Source organism: Heterocephalus glaber, unplaced genomic scaffold, assembly GCF_053883595.1.
Source record: "Heterocephalus glaber isolate CG9 unplaced genomic scaffold, H.glaber_assembly_v1.0 deba00000331, whole genome shotgun sequence".
NCBI classification, from domain to species: Eukaryota; Metazoa; Chordata; class Mammalia; order Rodentia; family Bathyergidae; genus Heterocephalus; species Heterocephalus glaber.
Genome location: NW_028258142.1, coordinates 30,932,296 through 30,938,295, shown reverse-complemented (window position 1 = coordinate 30,938,295; position 6,000 = coordinate 30,932,296).

Here is a 6,000-nt window from a genome sequence, read left to right as displayed (position 1 = left end):
TTTAAGACAAGAAATTTAATCTCTGCATAAAAGATCATCTTTGTGCCTTACACATTTTTTATGAAGAACTCATTACACTCTTTATCTTTATCATTTTACCACAGACTAGTGAAAACATTACTGTGGGTTAATATCTCTTATTATTCTGACTTAACACTTGTTTTTCCTCTGTTGGATCTAAAATATATTGAGTAATCCAGCTCCCCCGTTTGTAACACAAGGATGTGAGTCAAATCCACCATTTTATTACTTACAAATATTATAAGATCCAAAATTTCTGCATTGGAAGGTATATTAATTGGGTCCTCTGCCCATCAGAAAGATACCTGCATTCTTTCTACTACGCTACCACCTGGCAGTTACCCAACGTATGCTGACAACAGCGCAGGTCTCTGATTCTGAAATGAGGGATGGAACAGTAATAGCCAGCTATGTTTAAAAATGCTTACTGACCGCCAGGTCCCTTTTCCAAATCTCACATGTGATTTACACACTCCTAAATGAGACTTGGAAACACAAGCATGGTTAAGTGGATACATTTGGTTCAAATAGCCCAACTTTACATTTTCAATTTTCTTCTCATTGCTGGGGTTGGAACTGAGGGCCTCACATTTGCAAAGCACACACTGTATCACTGAGCTACAACCCCAGCCTATCTTCCTTTTTCAATGTTCAGTGCAAATATGTCCTCCCCCTGGAAGTCTTCTCCATCCCTTGAGCCAGAAGCAATTTGGCCTTTCTGAACTTCCTCCATGTTATTTGACCCTATCTGATGGCACTTTCCAATTTCTTCCACTTTTGTGTTACGGTGAAATATATAGAAATCTTGTTTCCTCTACCAGATTGTAAGGTCCTTGGTGTCAGGAACTCGACATCATGTCCAGCTAGTAGGATATCCTGTAGAAGGATTCTCAGTAAATCAAGGGAGGATAGAAGCAAGGGAAGAAGAAAAAAGACACCTGTCACATGGAGAGCCCCTCCTGTGAGAAAAAATCCCCTAGGGGAGTATTCAAGAGAAAGTAAGGAGCAGCAGAAAGGAGCTAAGTTAAAGCCAGCTTGCTATGCCAAGAGGTTCTGTCTAAAGCAAACAAGGAGCAGAGAGAGGAGGGAGAGAGAGGCTGGGATCCTGTTCCCTAGATGGGTAGCACTTGCCCTCATAGCCTGGGCTTCCCTTCTTCTCTCTGCTGCTTCATTTCAAGTCCCCTTGCTGAATGAGTTTACTTGCCACCCTCACTCTTAAAGAAGTCAGAGCCAGCAGGGCTAAACTCTAAGAAGCCAGGTCAATTTCTTGCTTAGAATGTAAGAACTATCTATTTAAGAGTAATCAACCAGCTTAGTTGGAAACTTCTTCCCACCCTCATAGAGCATATTTGCTTATACAACTAAGTCATAGGAACATCTTGTACAGTTAAATAATTTCTTTTTTAAGGAATTCTGCATCACAGCTGATGATGGTAGCTTTTTTGTCCCTGATCTAGATACTGTACTGACATAGAAACTTAACCCGAGTCAGCAGGGTCTTTGGGGCAGGAGCCTCTGTCTCCAATTGGATTCAGGGTCACATCACGCTGCCTCTAAGACCATCCTTCCAAGACTGCATCTCCTTTTCATTTGATACAAGTTTAGCTTCAAACCAATGAGCCCCATCAATCCAAGTCTAGCTCCCCGTAACTAGTCTGACACTCACAGAGGCAACACCTCAAATTCAACTTATCCCAAATAGAACCATTCACATTCTCACGCACCAAGACTGGTGTCTTTCTGGTTTCTGAGTCCTTGTGGAGCACATTTATTTCCCGGGTCAAGAAGCCTCATGGACCTTCCCCCCAACCAACCTAAAATCTCTTTCTTTTCTGGGCCTGCTCCAGGGACCCTTCCATCTTTGTTGCAACCTCCAGGAATAAAGCCAGGATCCCCTTTTCATCCAAGGTTACCTCCAAAGCCAAAGTAAAATCAAAGAAAATAGTGACCATCCCTTTTCCTAAAAAAGTTATAGCCACTCCCATGGCACAGGAAACAGTGCTGAGCTATAAACACATCGGCATTGATACAGTCCAAAAGTCCATGCTCTGAGGGGCTCCCTTCTTGCTTCCATTTCTAAAACCTTGCTTCCTTCTGGCCTGGGCCTCAGCCCAGCCAGAACATGCAAGGATTGCAAAGAACTAAAGCTGCCCTCCTGCCAAGCAGTTTCTTTGCATTCTTAAGAGTCTCTCAATTCTGGGACTTTGCCTGGCCAAAGGGAGGCAACTCTCCATTTTCTCACATCTTTTTTTTAGCCTTAAAACTTTAGAAAAACACCCCCTTTTCCCTGACTCTTTCACAAAATTCTATCCCCTTTCCATCTCTTTCCAGTCCATGGTTCAGACCCTCTAGGGTATTCCTTTACCCCCCTTACTGGTCACCTGATTTGATACCATGCCAGAATAATACCTCTAAAACACATTTCTCTCACATCACTACTGGCATCCTAACCCTTACAAGCCTCCAAAAACCTCTTCAGTAAATCTCCATTGTTTATGGAATAGAGACCAAATTACTGAGCATGGTATTCAAGGCTTCCACATTGGACCCCTAACTAGCCCCTGTAGTCTCACATTCTCCTAGCCTAAATTCCTGCTAAGGAAGCAAGCTCTAGGATTTCACATTTAACTTTCTGTATGAAACTCAACTCTTCCTTTCAAAACCTTAGTATCCTTCAAGGCTTGGATGTAATGGCAGCAATCTGCACACCTTCCTTGATTTTCCCCACCTCAAATGCCTTTTTGCCACACATGACAATTCTGTGAACCTTCTCCAGGGCACTCATCACCTGTTTAAAGGACAGTAATTTATGTGTACACCCTAATTCCTCTTCCAAACTGCAAACTCCATGAAGTCAAGAAATTGAATATTATATTCCTTTCAATGCACATTCCCTTACATGAAGTATTTGTCAAATGCATTGATCCACTAGTGGTAAATTTAGTCAACAACTTTTGTTTATAGTTAAACAGCTTCAACTTCAAACTTTTTAAGTTGGGGTACCTTTTGCCAAGAAATTATGTTAATCATTTCTCATACAATCATACTGTCAGTCCAGAGGTCAATCTATTGAAAGGTGAGCCTTTATTGTAAACCCAAGTGAATTATATTCCAGTAACTGTCATGCTTATTTGCCACTTGATATAAGAACCAGTTCTTTTGTATTCCCTGTGAGTTGGGGGAAGGAAGGGAACTGAAAGGGAAGGGAACATGTTCAAGGTCCCAGCAAATGAAGGCAGAGAATAGATTAGAGTTTTGTCAGGCTGCGGGAAAGGTTTCTTCTGAGATCCCCGAAGTGCTGGTTCTCAGAGCAGTTGGTGAGTCATCTGCAGAGGCCTGCTATGAATAAAAAATCAGGTTTGACCAGGTCCTACCTGGGATGCTGAAGACAGGCCCTCAGTAGACAAGTGACTGTCCTCTCAGCTGGGTCCTTAGCACCCCATCCACTCTTTCCCTGTCCAAGGAACTTTTCTCTCTCACACTGCTTCCCACTTCATGGAGAACCCCTGAGATTCATGCATGCTCTCCCTTACCCTCCTACCTGTATATGCAGCAGCACTGTACCTCTCCTTCTCCCCAGGACAGAGAAGCATTTGTCCCTCTGTGCCAGGCCAGGCCCCGTCCTGTCTCCCTCAGGACTCTGCTTCGTCATACCATGGTGTCTTCTCTCTATTCCTCTTGGCTCCTTTCTTCCAAGTCCTAAACACACTCCAGCCTCTCCTTCCCAATCTGCCTCGACCACAGTCCTTTTTGCCATCCAGCTTCTCCCCTGCTTCTCTAAACTTCTCCAAGCAGAGTCAGCTTCAACTTCCTCTCCTCACATTTACTTTCAACCTGCTGCAGTCCTACACTTCCCGCTAGCTTTTGAAACTCCACACTAAAATCTGGAATGTCCTCCTAATTGGCACATCTTCTATCTTTCTGAACCTCTTCGCTCATTTCAAATATTTTTATTCTTATTTGTAGTAAAATATATATATAATTTGCTATTTTAAGTGTATGATTCAGTATACCAAATCACTTATTCACATCGTTATGCACCTGACTTACAAAACTGAAACTCTGTACCCATTAGACCACCCTCCCGTTAAACAGCCCTCCACTTCCCTTCTAGTTTTCGTCTCTATGAGTTTGACTGTTCTAGGTACCTTATATAAATGAAATCATATAACATTTATCTTTTTGTGCCTGGTTTATTGCACTTAGTATAATATCCTCAAAGTTCATCCATGTTGTGGCATGTATCAGAATATCCTTCCTTTCTAAGGCTAAGTAATATTTCATTATATGGATAAACAAAATTTTGCTTATACATTCATCTGTTGGTGGACATTTCGGTCATTTCCACCTATTGTCCATTGTGTATATTGCTGTTATGAACGTGATTATACAAATATTTCTTTGAGACCCTGCATTCAATTCTTTTGGATATGTACCCAGAAAGGTATTGCTGGATCACATGATCTTCCTCATTGTCCTCTTTCTCCTCCTCCTCCTTCTCTTCCTCCTCCTCTTCCCTTTTTCCTCCTTCTCCTCCTCTTCCTCCTTCTTCTTCCTCTTTCTCTCCATCTCCCTCTCCTTCTTCTTATTCTTGTGATACTGAGACTTGAACCCAGGGCCTTCACTCTATGCTACATCCCTATCCTTGTAACAAAATTTTATTTTATTATTTTTAAATTTTTCTTTCAGTTTTACAGCCTTTTTATTTTATGATCATTTTTGTGGATAAGGATCTAAGTTAACAGAAGCTTTCTTCTTATTTCCTAGTTCCACTACTCTAAACTCCAGGTGCTTTTAGGCAGATTTTACTATATGTAGTAGATGGTATTTCTCATAGTTTTTTTGTCCTCTTTGCATAAGTGTTTTGTTTGATATTTTGAAAGTATTATATAACTCATGTTTTACTTTACCATAAGAATATATTTACACCTTTAGTCACCTTTTCTGGTTCTTTCTCCCTATTGTATGTGAGTGTTTTGGAATTCAGGAAGGATTAAAGGGCTCCTGATTCACATCACTCTAAGAACAATTTAGACCCCTGTGGTCTCCTTCATTTGACAACTGTCTCATGGTTGCTTTGTCAGTTTTACATATCTCTCAACTTGAAGTAACACCATAACAGCACTTATTTTCCCTATTTCTACCCAGTTACCTGCCATTTATAGTGTTATTTCCACTCAGCCATACATATCCCAGTTACACACCATTTCTCCCACCTTGTCTACGCCGTGATTTTTTCTTTGAGATCCAAATGTAATATATCACTGCTCACCCACTCTTCAACATTGAGTGTCCTCAGTTCTCCTTAGTGGGTGAAATTCATCTGTAACCATTGTCATGATGGAATCAGGTGGCTCTGTGTTTTGGATGAGTGCTATATTCTGTCCACTGCCTTGACACTCAGAAAGTGTAAAGGACATGAAATCTTACCAAAAATCATTTTTCCTGAGTGTTTTGAAAACATGTTCCTGTTTTTTCGTATAGGTGTGTTGCATCTGTTTTCTGGGCTTCGCTTTCGTCCTACCAAGCACAAATTCCTGCCACTTGTTAGTATTTAGTTATAAGTCAGTGTTGAAAATTCCTATTTATTGTTTAAGTTTGTTTCTTTGAAACAGTATTCAAATAAAATCTGCAGGCTGAGCTTAGCCACGCGGACAGAGCGGTCTCCGGCTGACTGCACCCTGCTCTGTCCAGCTCGCTCCGCCCACTTGCGACCAGGAGCCTGTGAAGACCCGCCGGGCACGCCCACCAGCCACCAGCTTAGCCGCACTGGCGCCTGCAACAACGTCCCGCGCCCCCTCCGGCCTCTGGCCTCCTGGCTGTGCAGCTACTTGGTTCCACACTGCGGAGGCAAAGGGGGACATAAAGGCCATTGTCCTGAGCTGCAGAAGTGAACAACAGAGGGAGGGCCTCTCTCAGGATCCCTGATGAAAACTGAAGCCCGTTGGAAAAATGAAGAGAATCTCTGCAATAAAGGCA